Below are 15,430 nucleotides of genomic sequence, written 5' to 3' on the forward strand. Positions count from 1 at the left end.
TCTGACTTGAGCTTAATCCAGTTTATTTTGGCAGGGGTATTACTGCCAGGATGGGGTGGCCCAGAGTCTCAGTAGAGCAAACCTGGGCTGGCTGCACTGTGGCACACTCCTGCTTGCAGCATCACTGCATTCACAAGATGCAAGGGAGAAATGAGTCACTGGAAGATATTTGTGATGGATGGGACAGATCTGTCCCTTGGTTGTCAGTAAAGCCAATGTCAGCAGTTTGCTCCAGGGAACATCGGTGCTTCTTTGCCTTTCCCAGGAATCTGAAAGAAATGTTGTTCTTCTGCTTGCTTCTGGCTTTTGGGCATTTTGATGGGAATGGAGCCTGAAGTACTGGAAAGTGGCATAGAATTGCATGTTGCCTGCCTGCTGGTAGCACAAGAAACCATGAGTTCTTACGAGTCTGAGATCTCAAAAATTACCTAAAGAATTTAGGCTAGCTGGGTGGTATAAGTATAGAGGCCAGACTCAAACCTTGTACTCTATTTTGGCCAGATTTGTGGTGACAGTAGAAACTGGGGTTTCTAGTGCAGTTGGGGCACATCTCTCAACAAATAATTCTTCAGGCATTTGCTAATTTAAAAACATACCTTTGGATATGAGGAGTACTCGATCTGTATTTCCATAGCCTTGCAAAGTCATGAAATAGTGTTCTTTGTGTTAATGTTTCATTTAATAATAGCAGTCAACCCCTCGAGGTAGTCCATTTCAAGGCATTAATTGAGCTTCTTGGGTGCTTGGGGTCGTTAACCTTTGACAGTGGCTCACACCAGAGGCAAAGGAATAACTCAAATGTTCTCCCCAGCATGCCTTATTGCTTAAGCACACTGAAGGAATGTAGTATATCACTGGATAAATCATTCACCACGATATCATCAGAACTGCTGGTTTGCTATTTAATTCTAGTAGGGTACAGAATGTTTCAAACCGTGGTAATTAAGATTTGCATTGACTGGAAAGCCCAGTTGGATGATATATATGCATTAAAGAAAAAACAGGGGGGGGAGAACAAAAGAAACGGCGAGCTGCATGTTGGCAGGTAGTTCTGCATCCTTCCTCAGTCAGGTACCTTCCCTATGTGGTGTGCTCACTGTTATCTCTGCTGGCCTGGGCTGTCTGCCAGGTCTTTGCCATTAACTATGCTGAAGTCATGGGAGCTCTTTGCAACATGATAATGTTATAACAGAGAGAACTGGGATGTAGCTGCATGCACATCCAGAAAAAATAATGGAGATGCTCTGGTCACTAGGAAGTTTATTTTCCCCTACGTTTCTCCTGCTGTCTGGGGAATTTCTCTAAGGGATGTTGGTTTTGAACATTTTTAGGAATGATTTTAAGCTGAAAATGTTGGTGAGTTTGCTTGTTTTGGACTGAGGGTAAAACTCATCCGCAGCTCTAGAAGGGCTGAGATGAGTGTTCAAGATCCCCTTGCAGGGATCTTTCCTGACTGCTGCAGTTGGTGAAATCACTGAGAAAATGTGTCAAAAGTTGCATTCTCAGCCATGGGTTAAAGACACCATTAAAAAAAATCTTTTCTCTGACTTCTCCCCAACTCTGCTGCTTCTTCTGGTTCCCTAATAGTTGTTCTGCTTGGAACAGCATCCTCTCCAACCTGTCTGACTGCTCTCGGCATCCCCCTTGTCCTTTTCTCTCTCGCTGGCTGAGTCCTACAGGGGCAATCTGGAGGTTCTCAGACCACATAGAACATGTATGGGGCTTTCAAGGCTGAGAAAACTGCAGAGACCCTTGTGGGAAGGGCAAGACTCAGTCTATCTAAAGCCAGAGGCAGGGGAAAATCCTTGTGTGTGTTGTCTGTCTGATCAAGGAGTAGTTCTGGACTATTCTCAAGTAACAGCAGTCTGTGCTGCCCTGCACTGCTGGTGTTCTGACAGGTGAGACTATACAGGAGTGGTAAGCCCTGATTAACAGTCATACTTCCTGATGAGAGGGCCCTGGGTACCAAGGACAACAAAATAAAAGCATTCTGTGTCTGTCTGCAAATGTGACCTTGTAGTAATGGGACCAGAGGGTGGAGTTAGCAAAATATGTGGCTGGTGGCTGCAGTCCTGAAGGAATCCAGAAACCTCCTTTGCTTGTGAGCAAAATGAGGAGGGATGTGTCGCTACTGGCTTAGCTCTAGGATGCTGCAGTCCTTAAGTCTAACCTAAACTCATTGCCAGAGCAATGAAGGAGTAGAGATGAGCCTGAGAGAGCGTAGAAGAACATGAGCTCACCCTGGAGGACTTAAGCTGCCAAAGTTTTCCTGAAAAGGGAGACGACTTCATGCATACAGAACACAAGGACTCGTATGTCCCCAGTAGGAAAGTTTCTATTAAAAAACCAAACCCAGACATGCACTTTCATATTAATGTGAAAATTCTTCTGTTTGTGAAATCAACTCATTAATGGGGATGGAGGGGTGGGGGCAGAAAGAGAAAAGAAGCTGTTTGTTAGCATAATGAAATCCAGGCAAATATTTATAGCTACTTTCAAGTGGCTTGTTCTAACATGAGTCGACTATCCCTAATACCTTCCCTTTAACACCATTAAGCATCTCCCTGGCACTCAGAACAAATTTATGAATGTCTTACAAAAGTCAACAAGCTACAGGGGGAAAAAAAAATAAATAAAGAAGAGCCTTGTGCAAACAGAGCTTCATCACAAGAACTCAAACAAAGAAGGTCATATTCATTGCTCGTTCAGAGAGGGGCAAGCCAAGGAGTCTGATGAAAGATGACACAAGTACTGGCTGACTTTTTAACTCCACCTAATAGGAGTTTTTGTAGGTGCTGCCAGGGTGACCACGCTCTTTGCAGGCTGCTCCCCTGCCACATCTCATGGCTGGTAACTGCTTTGTTCCACCTGAGTGTTGTCTTTGGTGCAAACGTGGAGATAGGTGTGAACAGCAGGACTTGACCTGCAAGGTACTGTTAGGAGAAGGACTCCTCTCAAAGGGGGAGGGCTGTTTAATGTGTTAAATAGAATAGCTGCGTGGAATGTATGTTGTTGTGCCTGTGAAGCAGATAAGTAGGTATTAGCACATAGAGGCTGATGGTAAATCAGGTGGTGATGGCACCAAAGATGACAGATGAGCGTGAACTGAGTTTCAAGGGTAGATAAAGGGAGGGGGGTTGATTATTGATAGTTGTTTTGTTCCCTGTCATGTTTGGGGCACTATAATATACGAAGCAGCAGTTCATTAAGAGCTTACAGTGTGAGCAGTGCTGAATTTCATTGAAACAGCAGTCAAGTTCTGCCCCCATGGCTGCAGAAGCAGGTGTCTCACAAGGTGACTACGCTGTTACAGAATAGATCTCATCTTTTTAGTCTCCAGAGCTGTGCAGTGTTTTGAAACTGGGTAGACAGATTTCTTCATAACAGTTTGTGATCTCCCTGTGCTGAAGTTGCCTAGAGAAAGAGCTGCTACCAGCATGCATCCATTCGTTCCTGCTTGGTGCTGCTGATGCCAAGCAGAGGAGTTGGCTGTAAGGTATTTCTGCTGCGGAGATGATGGACTTATGGCAATCCAAGCCCTATCTATCATGTAGTAGCTGTAGGGTATCAGACTGTCAATACCCTGCAGTTCACAGTGGATATGCAGTGTGTGTGTTAGCCTGTTTCCCTCTTCCATGATGATGTAACTACAATTGGCCCTCATTTTTCTGTCCCTGTTATTGTTCTTATGCAAGGGGAACTGAGAACATCTGCCACCGACCAGTCCCTGTTCCTTGTCAGGGTTTATTGCTGCCCTTGAGTGCAGGATGCTTAAACTTTGGTGGGTGTATATGGACAATGTAGACATGTATATTCTAGCTCATAGAGTGCTATAACCCTGTAGAAAGGAAACTGTTACAGGATGCTTGTCACTTTTACCTTTTAACTCATTTTCAAGCAAAACTGGAAGATTTATGCCCATGAGAGAGCCTGCAAAGTTCAACTGAAGGGGAGTGGGAAAAGCAACCCTCAAACTTTTCCTAATTCAAACAGAAAAGAACTGAACAACAACAACAAAACCTCAGGTGAAGGATGATGAAAGAGCCTAATGATTTTGAAAAGTTTTTTCTAGGGTTAAAGTCTGCTTTGCTGCAGAGTTCGACTTTCTCCCGCTCTGCAGCCATGTAAAAGTTAAACAGTTCAAGAGTATTTGCTGCTGTAAATTGTTATCCAGAATCCTGGTGCTCTTGGCTGCCTATGTTTTATCATTTATGCATGTCTTTTCCTTCAATATTTAAGGTCATTTTCTGGTTTATGGCATGACATAAACTGATAACACAACCCTACAGCCTTAATAGTTACTTTAACCACTTATTTTCTTTCAAACATTTCATCTTGCCAAATTATTGAGTCAGCTGTAATGACTTTGATGTAAACATGTACTTTTGAACTTATATGAAGATCAAAGACTAAGCGATGTTAAATGGGGGCTGGAATCTGGAAACGACCCGTGCAAAGCTGGCATTGGTGTTCCATCTCTTACAATTGTTTTTGTGATACAGAGCCTAGAATAATTACTTTTTTTTCATTTCAAAAGTGAAGAAAACACACTTTTATAATTGCCAGTGCTGCAAACATTGTGGTGTCCAATAGACAGTCTGTGACATTTCTTGCTTTAGTATGATCATTATCGAGGTAAATCTTATATAATGACATGGCGGGGTGGGGGAAGGCATGCTAATTTTTGGCCACTGTTTTGCTTGGATTCTCTGACTAGATTAAAATGCTAAGGAGGAGAGTAGTAGGCATACAAGGCTTGCTCTGGAAGTAATGCCTCCTATTTTATTATGTTAGCCCACGGCATCAGAGGCTGATGGTGGGATGGCAGTAGAGTTGAACCTTTGCACCAATATCCCATTACATGTTGGGGTGTGTGTGGGGGGGGGGGAGGGGGGGGGGAAATGGTCAGTCTGAAACAATGGTGCATGACATGGAAGTGTGTATGAAGCAAAGATGAAGAACTGAATTGCTTCATGTGGAGAAAACTGCACTCATTGACGTTTATGGATGTTTGCTGAACGTGTTTATGGAGACCGAGCAGTGGATGTAGCACAGTGAGGTGGTGGGTGATGCATTACAGCAGTGGCAACAGCACTGCAGAAGGCAAGCCATGCAGAGATGTCACATCATGAAATGAAGAGTGTCTTGATTGGTTCATCTGTGTCCATCAATGAATTATGACCAGAGAACTGTTTGGAGCTGAATATCAGCTCCAGTAGATTGGAAATAATGGTGGCAGCATTAGAAAATCACAAAGCCTGTGCCAGGTGGGTCCTATGAATGTTTACACAGGAATTGATAAAACACTGTATGCAGGTTTGTCAGAACCTATTGAATGTATATGAAGTTGAAGGTGACAGTTTCCTGAACTGCCATGTGGAGTGAACACTGCAATCCAGAGCCAAAGCACAGTCCATGTATAGCAGAAATGTTGTGATTGAGCACCTGGTGGGAAGGCAGGGCCAACCCAGGGGAGCTTGGGTGTATGCAGTGCAGCTGAGTGACCAGGTTTCCAGCCAGGATCCACTCCTTCCCAGATCTCATTTAAGGGTTGGTAGTAGAGGTGAGGTATCTTGCTGGAGACCCCTGTCTACCTGAGGCCTTCCAAATGTAAGCAGCTTTTTTGCATTACTTCTGTGCCTATGACTGTAAGATTTGAGCAAATTCTCACTTGCTGCAGCCTACAACCTTGCTATTCTGCAGTCATTGCTGTGCTTTCCATGTGTTACACCATGGAATGGCAACATCTGAATTCCCTGTTAAATAGCCAGTTGAACATACAGCTCTTGTCAGGAAAAGGGTGATCCTTCTGGATTTCCTGGAATCAGACAAAGCCATCAGCTCTGACTGCTACATTGTCATACTGAGCTGAAGGCTTGAACTCAAGAGTTGGGCTAGAGAAGAAGACAGCTTTTCTCTTGCAACACGATAATGCCAGGCCCCATCCCAGTTTGAAGACCATGGAACACATCGCCAATCTTGGCTGTACTGTGCTTACCACACCCACTGTGTGGTCTGGGTTTGGCACCTTCTGACTTTCATCTGCTGAGGCCAATGGAAGATGGGCTGCATGGGCAACATTTTCCTAGTGACAGCTCCGTCATAGCAGCTGTGAAACAGTGGGTTGCCTCTGCTGGTGCAGATTTTTATGAGCGCAGCATGCAGGCTGTTGTTCATTGCTGGCAAGAAGGCATAGCTAATGGTGGTGACTGTGTTGAAAAAATAGTGCTTAGTTGCTGAGAATTTGCTCCACCAATCAGTGTTATTGTGCTGTTTGTAGGTGTTGTGGTTTCCATAGGAACAAATGGGAGGCATTACCTTGGGAGCAACCTGTGTACCTCAGCCTGATTTGAGGGCTGTCAGGGGCAATGTGTTTTGTCTGTAGTGATTCCCTTTGATTTCTTTGAGAAACGGGAGTTCATCACTAGGCTGTGTTTATAGTATTGTTTTCTTTTTTTAAAACTCTTATTTGCTTCTGGACAAATAAAAGAACAAACCAGCTGTTTATCATTTCTAACCAAGCAGCCCAAACTGCACCAAATAGCAAAGGTCGAATTTTGCTAAACTGTTCTGGAGAAATGAAGGATGAGTTGTGTTGGCATTGGAATTGACAAGAGGTTTCGGTAACTTAGTAAAGCTAAAATGTCAGTTTTAATGAAGATGACTTAAAGTTCTAAAAACAAATACTCCAGAAATTTTACATGCTCCTGTGAGAACCTGCAGAAAATTAATGTTTTCAGAGGTGACCTCTGGTGTGTGGATCTCACTTTGCAGTGTGTGACCTGCAGTACCTGAGCTGTGGCTCAGAGCATCTGCAGCATCCCTTGGCTTCCTCTGGAAATGAAAGATGAGCATCTGAGGATACCAGGTCTTCTCTGTCTATTAAGCTTGGAATGAGGAGACATTAAAGTGTCCTGATGTACCTGTGTTGAGAGGGCAGTCAGAGAGCTGGAATGGCACTGACTGCTACACTCAGTCTTGCGGCCCCTTCTTGTTTGCTAGGGAATCATAGAACCACAAGGTTGGAAAGGACCTACAAGATCATCTAGTCCAACCATCCTCCCTTTACCATACCCTACAGAAAACCACTAAACCATATGTCCTAGCTCCCTACCCAGACACCAGTAGTAGAAGTAGCAATAGAGGGCTGGCTGGGGCCAGGGAGAAGAGTGGTGTTCTCTTTGAGGAGAAAACAAGTCACCCACCTCACACATCTGACACTGAAAGGAAAGAATCGCTGCTGTAGCTATCACATCTCCTTTATGGGTTTGTTGGGTTTTCAGTGAGTAAGCATCTATAAACGTTCAACATTTAAGAAGTTAATTTTCCAGGCTCTTAGTGGCATTAAGCAGTAGATAGGTTTTTATGGAAACCCGATTCTCCAGCAGCTGTAAATCTCTCACAGTAACAAAAAAAAATAGTTTTTTTTTCCAGCCACACAGTCTTTAAAATATTAACGGAGTTCTAACAGTTTTATTTGTACCAGTAGTCATTTTTCCAGCTGTTGAGCTGATGAACACTTTCACTTTTTTTTCTTCTTTCCCAGCCCATCAGACACTTCTACATTTTTATTTTAGCTTTTAACAAGGAGGAAGTTGCGTTGACTTCTTGGCCTTATTCCTAAGAATACATTTCTGAGTGCGTTTAAAGGAGGTTTGTCACCGATTCCTGGACTGCGCTCTGGTCCCACGGGGCAACATTTTGCAGGCATAAATACAGAAAAGAGCCTGCTGCCATTGTGGCATAGCAACAAACTACTTTGTATTTGTTTGTACACACTGGCCCAGTTCTGACATCAATGACACCAGTGTAGAGTCAGATCTAGATCTCTTTGTGGGACACTGCAGTCATTCTGTACTGTGGGAGACTGCTGGGGTAGAAAAGGCTCCTGGTTCCTTCCACTGGCCTCGTGGGAAGCCCTCTGCTCACAAATAATGCTCTTACCTGAAAGCAAGCTGCGCTCCCAATCTGAATGTTACCATTTGTGTGGTTTTTATATTTAATCAGGAAGGGTCAGAGGGTTGACTGTAAGGGAAAAACCATTCCCAGGATCCTTGTCTCAAGGTCTTCTTTAGCTTGTTAGAAGCAGTGCAAAGAGCAGCTTCTCTCTACATACTCCTCTTGGCTGGTTAAACTGCTTAATGCTCACAATGGGGGCTGCTGGGGCTGGCTGGAACCCTGAAAGCTCATGGTGCATCATCTGTGCTACAGGGTCATCAGATACCTTTAGACTGAGTCTTTGTGTTGATGTACTGTTTGTAATGACTGGTGAGACCTTAGCGCATGTTGGTAGTGCTACAGGAGGAGACCAAGGGGTAAAGCCTTGAGATGGTGGGTGAATTCAGAAGTTGTTTGCTGGTGCTTGATTTGGTGCTTGTTTGCTGCTGCAGTTGATGCTATAGCACTAGCAGTCACGTCATCTGCCTGTGAACATTTTACAGATCTATCTTGATTTGATTGTATAAAAACAATCAGCAAATGATACCAATTATGTTTTCAGCTAGGGAGAAGGGGTAGACAAGGAAACTGATGTCTGTTCTTTGCAGTATCCAGGTCCTTTCTAGTCTGTAAAATGAGGTGTTCCAGGGAGGCTGCACAACCTGGAACTTGAATGGAGCATAAATCGGGCTCTCAGAACCAAGTTATTCTCCTGAGGAAAAAATAAACACCCGGAGAAGGTAATGGCTCAGCATTTTGAATGGACATGTTAAGAGAAAATGAGAACTTAAGAGATGTGGCAGAGTATGGCTCTTTTCTCCCTTGCTCAGCTCAGAGTTTAGAATATTTATTGATCATGGCCAGTGGGGTTTTTGTGGAGTGGAGCAGTAAGCTCCTACCTACGTATATGTTAGGAAGTGGTTGAGTTCAGGTCGGATTTGGTGGGTTTCACAGACTGTGCCTGATCTCATTTTTATTTCCTGAAGCAAGTATCTCTAGTTTGTCAGAGGAAAGGAAACAACACATTACAGCAATTGCAGCCAAGTGATGCAAGTCCCACAGCCACCCATTCCTACTGGCTGCATCTTGGCTTTCAGTTATTGTAGAACAGGTTCAAAGATAAGCTGGTGTTCACTGGTCTGTAGCTGGGTTACCCTTCTCCTTCCATCTCCTTTCAGCTGGCAGTGGGTTCTTGGGCAGCGCTCCTAAACTTCTCAGAGGAGGCCATTCTTCATACCCTATGCTTTGGGACCACAGTTCTGCATATTCTCACTGTCCTCTGAAGACTGATGCAGGATGAGATCCTACTCTCCTTTGTTTAGTTGTTCTAAGGGTCAGGCTCTTTTCTTGGGCTGCTGCCCAAGTATTTTCACAAGTCCTGACTTTCATTCTTTTAATTCAGGATTTCATTTGTCTTTCCCTACCCTGGCTGTTGGGGGAGAGTGAGATACAACAAGAGCTAAAAGATCACAATTCAGATGATCATTTGTTATTTGTAAATGGAAAAACAACCAAACAAACATACCAGCACAGGTGTGTTTAACTGAAGGACAAATCAGCTGACAATTAAACTTCTGTACAAAAATAGGGGAACATCCATCACTGTTGTATTCATGAGATTTTATATATATATATATTTCCTGCCTCAGTAGAACTGGGTCAGTGTGAAAGCCAATCTGCCTATCACAAAGCCAATCCTATCACAAGACTGCTCCTTTCATCCCTGCTGGAAGGCAGGGTTACATCAGACAAGGTGAAATTGCTGCAGTTTGTGCACTGCTACCCGGAGGTCATGTTCCAGATGGGCATGTGGTTTGATTTGCTTCCCTGCGCTCCCTTCCCTGTGGTAGCATCCTCTTCTCCTGAGCCAGGGAGCAGAATTGCAGGCTTTGCCCCTGCTAGCAGGAAATGGGATGGCTCAGCTATGTGAACTCAGGCAGCTGGCCTGCTGTCTGTTTTGTGTGATTGGTCAAAGACACCCACCACCGTGATCTGCTAGCTTCCTGTAGACTCAGGCAGGAGGTGCTTTGGTTTTCTCAGCTCCTTGAAGTGCTTTTCATCCCACAAGTCATGGCATACTCAGGAACTGCTGTGATTTAGCTGTAGTGGATGCTGTGGCCATGGAAATGACATGATGTGAAACACAAGCAGTTTAGAAAAAGCAGCTAGATCTCAGTTTTGGGTTAGGCAATTGCAACTTCACCTTTGGGTTGCAGATGCATAAATGATGCTGGAATGATTTTTCTGTTGAGTTTTGAGTCTGAATGCTTTGTATAACACTTGCATATCTTGCTGGTGAGTTCTACCTACTGTAATTACAATTTCACAGTCCACTTCAGGAACAATGCCTGTAAATTGTTTTGAATGTGAGTCTGAAAATGTAAGCATGAGGATCTGAGGAAAGGTTCGTGGTAGTTAAACTGTCTGACAAGCAGCTGTTGAAGAGTAGCAGGCAGACAGGGCTCTCTGCTGCTGCTGAAGCTGGGCAACAGATTCAGAAATGTGGAAGAGATCTTAGACTGACCTTGAAGGCTCTGATGAACCCAAATGAACGCTTTATGGGAAGATAGTAAGAAGCAATGCGTGCTTTTTTACTGATAATTTTTGTCTAGAGACCATCCAAGGCATAAAAGGCAGATGCATTCTGCCTTCACTGAGCCCTCAAAATAAAGCATGACATCTCGTGTAGAAACATAGGTTACCTTAACTTCCATAATGAAAACTGTGTCATGAAATTCCCAATGTTGTAAATGAAAAGACATGTGCAAGGAAGCTATATGCTCTTTGCCTTGGAGAATAGGAAAAATGAATCAAATTTGAGTCCCGTCTCTTTCTTTCCAAACTGCTTGTCTGCTTTGCTGGTTCTGGTGGCAGTGAAGTGATACCAGCAGTGTACCTGCTGCTTTTCCTTCTTAACTCTGCCTACTTAAGGTTCTGGAACTAAGGATGTAGCTTTGACTGTTGCGGAGTATCTGTTCACTGAACTTCTGCATTGGTGATGAAGCAAGGGACACTGCAGAATGTCAGTCTAACTGGACTGTCTTTAGAGAGCAGTGCTTCTTTTTATTTCTGTGTGAATTTGCTTAGTTTCTCTGTGGAGAGTCTTCTAAGCCTGCACAGTGATGATGAGAGTTATTCAGAGTATGTGACAGTGCTTTTGCAGTGACTTGCAATCATTAGGACTTGATTCTCTTGGAAAGAACACAGAGAGAGCTGGACCGAGTCATCCCAGTAACTCAAGTAGTACTACCTCGTGTCTGGCTTGGGTCATAGCAGCTGTGTGAGGAGGAATCTATAGCACATGGTACTTCCCTTGATGTTACCTTCCGGGCTGGCAGTAGTCTGCAAGTGAGAAACTTTCTGAACCAGAGATTTGTTCTTCCTTTCTCCTCTCTGAGATCAGTGACAGCTGTGGGCTCAGTAATCTCTAAAACCCACGCTACTATATTTAAATGCCTAAATATAGATATAGAGGCCTATGAGTTTGTGGGCACCATTGAAGTGGACTGGAAATTTCCCATTTGCCTTTCTGGCCCTATTTCAGGTAACCAGCCTAAAAAAAAAAAAGAAAAAAAAAGAAAAAAAAAAAAAAAAGAGGAAGAAGGATTAAGTGGTTTGTGCAAGATGGCTGAACAAATGGGACAAATGGCTGGCAAAGCTCAGGAGTTCTGGATTCCATTCTTGTGCTGCAACTGCTGAATTAAATTTGCTCTTGTAGAGAAAGAGCTCATGCTGGTAAGCATGCAGTAGAGATGCAAAGTGCAAAGGCACCTTAATTGTGTCCTTTCAGAGTAGAGTGCTGCAGTGTTATTTCTTGTGTGTTCTGTCCAGCAGTGTCTATAGTGAGAGCAGGAGCTTGTAGGGCATTTTAGTACAGCTCCTTATGCTCAGTTAACAATATCATTGAGACATAGCTTGTACCTCTTGTGTTGATCCACAGAGAAGACTCATGATTTTCAGCCCTTCTGTCCATCCCAAAGTGTTCGTATGTGTCACTAGTTCTATGGTCTAGCACCTCTACTTCACATAATGGCATTTAGAAAAAGTGGGAAGCAGAGAATTGTCAGAATTTGCCACAGCAAGAAGTAGATATAGTTTGGGAATTTGTTCTGTATAGACTACAGCTACTAAACTTATCTCAGAGAGACGAGCCAGCCTAGCAGTGATCTATGCTGCAAGTATGCACTGAAATCCCTTTCCCTTTGAAGCGGGGAGAGTTAAACCGTTGACTTTATTGCGGTTGGGTTATGTCTGTAAATAGTTCATAATACTTGCATATTAGTTACTCTCATGGCCAGATCTAAGCATGCTTGATCTCTGGAGGAATTTGACTTTGCATACAGTCAGGCATTCCTCATTTCTTGTTAGCTGGGTAAATGCATGTGAAGAGAAGCGTGGGTTTGACATCTTAGCCCAGTTGCTTCTTCCTAAGAGGGCGATGAATGCTCTTTTAGAAACTGGGAGAAATACAGCACTTCTGAAAAAGAAATCTACAGTTCATCACCCAGTAAGCTACGGCTGTGACAGCTGAGCAGGGAACGCTCAGGCTCTGCATGAGTTGAAGTCTTTTATGATGTGGGACTGCTGGCATCTGCTCTGCATGTCACAGAACATAAGGACAGCAAGTGGGTGGTTCAACAGCTGGGATGGGAACTGGCGGGGGGGGGGGGCACGGAGCGAGCTGTCATCTGAAAGCTTATAGCAAAGGGAACGATATCTGTAACTTGGCATGATTGGTTTCATAGTGTATTGAGTTTATTTCAACACTGCTTCTCATTTTTAATTCATCACCTTCTACTCTCCAGTACAATTGCACATTTGTTCTTACTTCTGTCCTTTTGCAATCATGCAGACAGACTTCTCTATGTGTTCACCGTTGAGAAAAGTGAGCAGCAGGTGTGCTTGGCACACCACATGCAAATATGTGGGCTACAATACCAGTGCAGGCAGAGCAGCACAAAGGTGGGAAACTGGATGCTAACTGAAGGAGAATGCCAAGGACTAAAGTGCACATAGTCTCTATGGGAAGCGACCACAGGGTAGTCTGGCATGGTCTGGTTGGAGATAGTAGGAAAAACTGTCCTGCCATGACTTGACAGGAGAATAGCTTGGATAAGCAGACCTGAGATTTTCTTAGGGCTGCTGTTAATGCTTGCAATTGGGTTTTATCGCTCATTAAGTTGTTAGCTGGTTTTGATCTTTATTTCAACAAGGCCGGGTTGCTCTATCTTTATTGTATGCATGACAATGTACTTACAGTCTATGTTCCTTGTCTAAGAACTGACTGAGTTGCATCTCGTCTGGGTGATATCTCTGGGCAAATTCCATGCAGAAGACATTGGGCAGTCACACCCAGGGCCAGAATTTTCTCAAAATCACCAGCAGTGGGTTTTTTCCAATGCTGTGAGTGCAGAAGTAAAACATGACACTAGCCATTTTTATTTGCACTTTCCAAGTACAAAGGCTTGGACTTGAACGTGTGGGTAAAGAATCAGTCTAAAAATAGACTTACCTAACCTGACCTTGCTATTGAGCTTGATATCTAAGAATGCGTGGGAATGATCCTCAGGCCTGGAGTTATTGCCTGTTGTGATCTGAGCTGTTTCCCTGTCTGAGGGTAGTACTGCATTGTTCTCTTAAAGGTTGTATGAGTCACAACTTATGTGAGTTGCTTTATCACTCTAATTAGTCTAGAGATTGAAGAAAGGAAAAGTATATGCAAAAGGTCAAAGGCAAAACATATCAGTAGTCCTTGCAAACTTATGAGGCACTCCATATGATTTTTCCGTGTGAGAAATAAAGCACTCCTAACTCCTTTCATCTGCAACACTGAAATGTCTCTTCCATATGTCAGCGGTGTAATCTACATAATGAACAAAGCCTCACAGATGGACTGGGCTGATGCAACGGACATTCTTTACATAAATTGCCTCTTACTTTTATCGTTTTCTTGGTTTCCCACAAGAATATGGACAATTACTGAACGATTACTTCCTATATTGCATAACTTTAAGAAGTGCCACAGTTCAGCGAGGTGAGATATTTTTAAGTTCCAGAATAATCAGTGGTACAAAATAGCTGAAAGAAAAGAAGGCAGACATCAAAAAGAAGGGGAAGAAGAAAAAAAAAAAAAACTTTTTAGAATGGATAGCTTAAATAAATAAATAAATCCACCTCGATTTCGTTTTTAACCGATGTCATTATGTTAATGGTTTGTTGTTGTTTTATTTTTCCTCCCTGCAATTTATGCAGTACTACGGCTCTTCTGACTGTCTTGGAACATCTTTGTGCCCTTGGCTTCTGAAGACTTTTAGAGCTTGCTTTAGGTTTTATTTTAAATGCTTTTTTCTTTTTCTTTTTTTTCTTTTTAAACTGAAGGCCTTTTAGGAATGCGGGAAAATATTTGTTTTGAAGTCCTTCTTTCACCTTCATTGCTTTCCTTGGCCAAAGATCACCACTTATTCAAATTCACTAAGTTCTATGGCTTCAGATTTTATTTCTGCAGCCCTACGTGGTAGGTTGGAGATCAGACCCTCTCTGGTTCCTCTCAGACTTTATCTGAAGACTGCTAGTTGTGATGTTGTTTTAAACTCAGGTTTGATCTAGAGACCCAATTATTGGATCAGAAAAGGTAAAGTCAAAGTCTGAATTTACTATGACCATGTGTCCAGGACTTGGAAAAGCTCTGTGGAAAACAAAAGTCTAGTTTGTATGAAAGAGGGCATTTACTTTTGCTGTGTTAAAAGGATGTGTTATCCCAGCCAAGAACCTGGAAGACATTAAGGTAGATGTGATTGTCACAAACATTGAGCTTTTCACTTTTTTTAATGGACCATCTGCACTTTTAGAGAGTATGAAGTGGAATGGCAGCCCACAAGGAGGTACGAAGGTGACATTTCGATTATGCAGCAACAGCAGTAATAAGCAGAAGTTCTCGTTAGCTGTGTGTATGGGGAGAATATAAAACTTTATGTAGTGATGGCTTCCAATAAAAGGAAAGATATCTCATTCTTGGAGTGAAACTCAGACATTCACCAGTCCAAAAGCTTGCCTAAGGCCTCCTCAAACTCAGTCTCCTTTTTTTTGTCATTCATAGATGTTTGATTGCTGGGTCTCTGGCATTTATTCTGTCTTGCAGAGTATGTCTGCCATCCAGCTGAAGGTGTGATTGTTCCACCTCGTGTACCCATACCAATAACGATATAACTGCTCTGGCAGAAGTTTAGTTGCCAAAAATATTCCCAATAGCTCAGGCAAACATACTGAGTCTGAGCTGAAGCTCCCACTGCTGCCAGCCATGTGTTTATGCTAACAAGATCAGTATCAGTAAAACTACCTTGGGGACGTGTAGAAGAGTGGTGTTGGTACATTGGATTGTATTATTATTATATATTATTATATTATTATTATATATTATATTATATATATAATATATAATATATATAATATATTATGTTATAATATTATATATAATATATATTATATATTATAA

This window comes from Excalfactoria chinensis, chromosome 13, assembly GCF_039878825.1.
Source record: "Excalfactoria chinensis isolate bCotChi1 chromosome 13, bCotChi1.hap2, whole genome shotgun sequence".
Classification (NCBI taxonomy): domain Eukaryota; kingdom Metazoa; phylum Chordata; class Aves; order Galliformes; family Phasianidae; genus Excalfactoria; species Excalfactoria chinensis.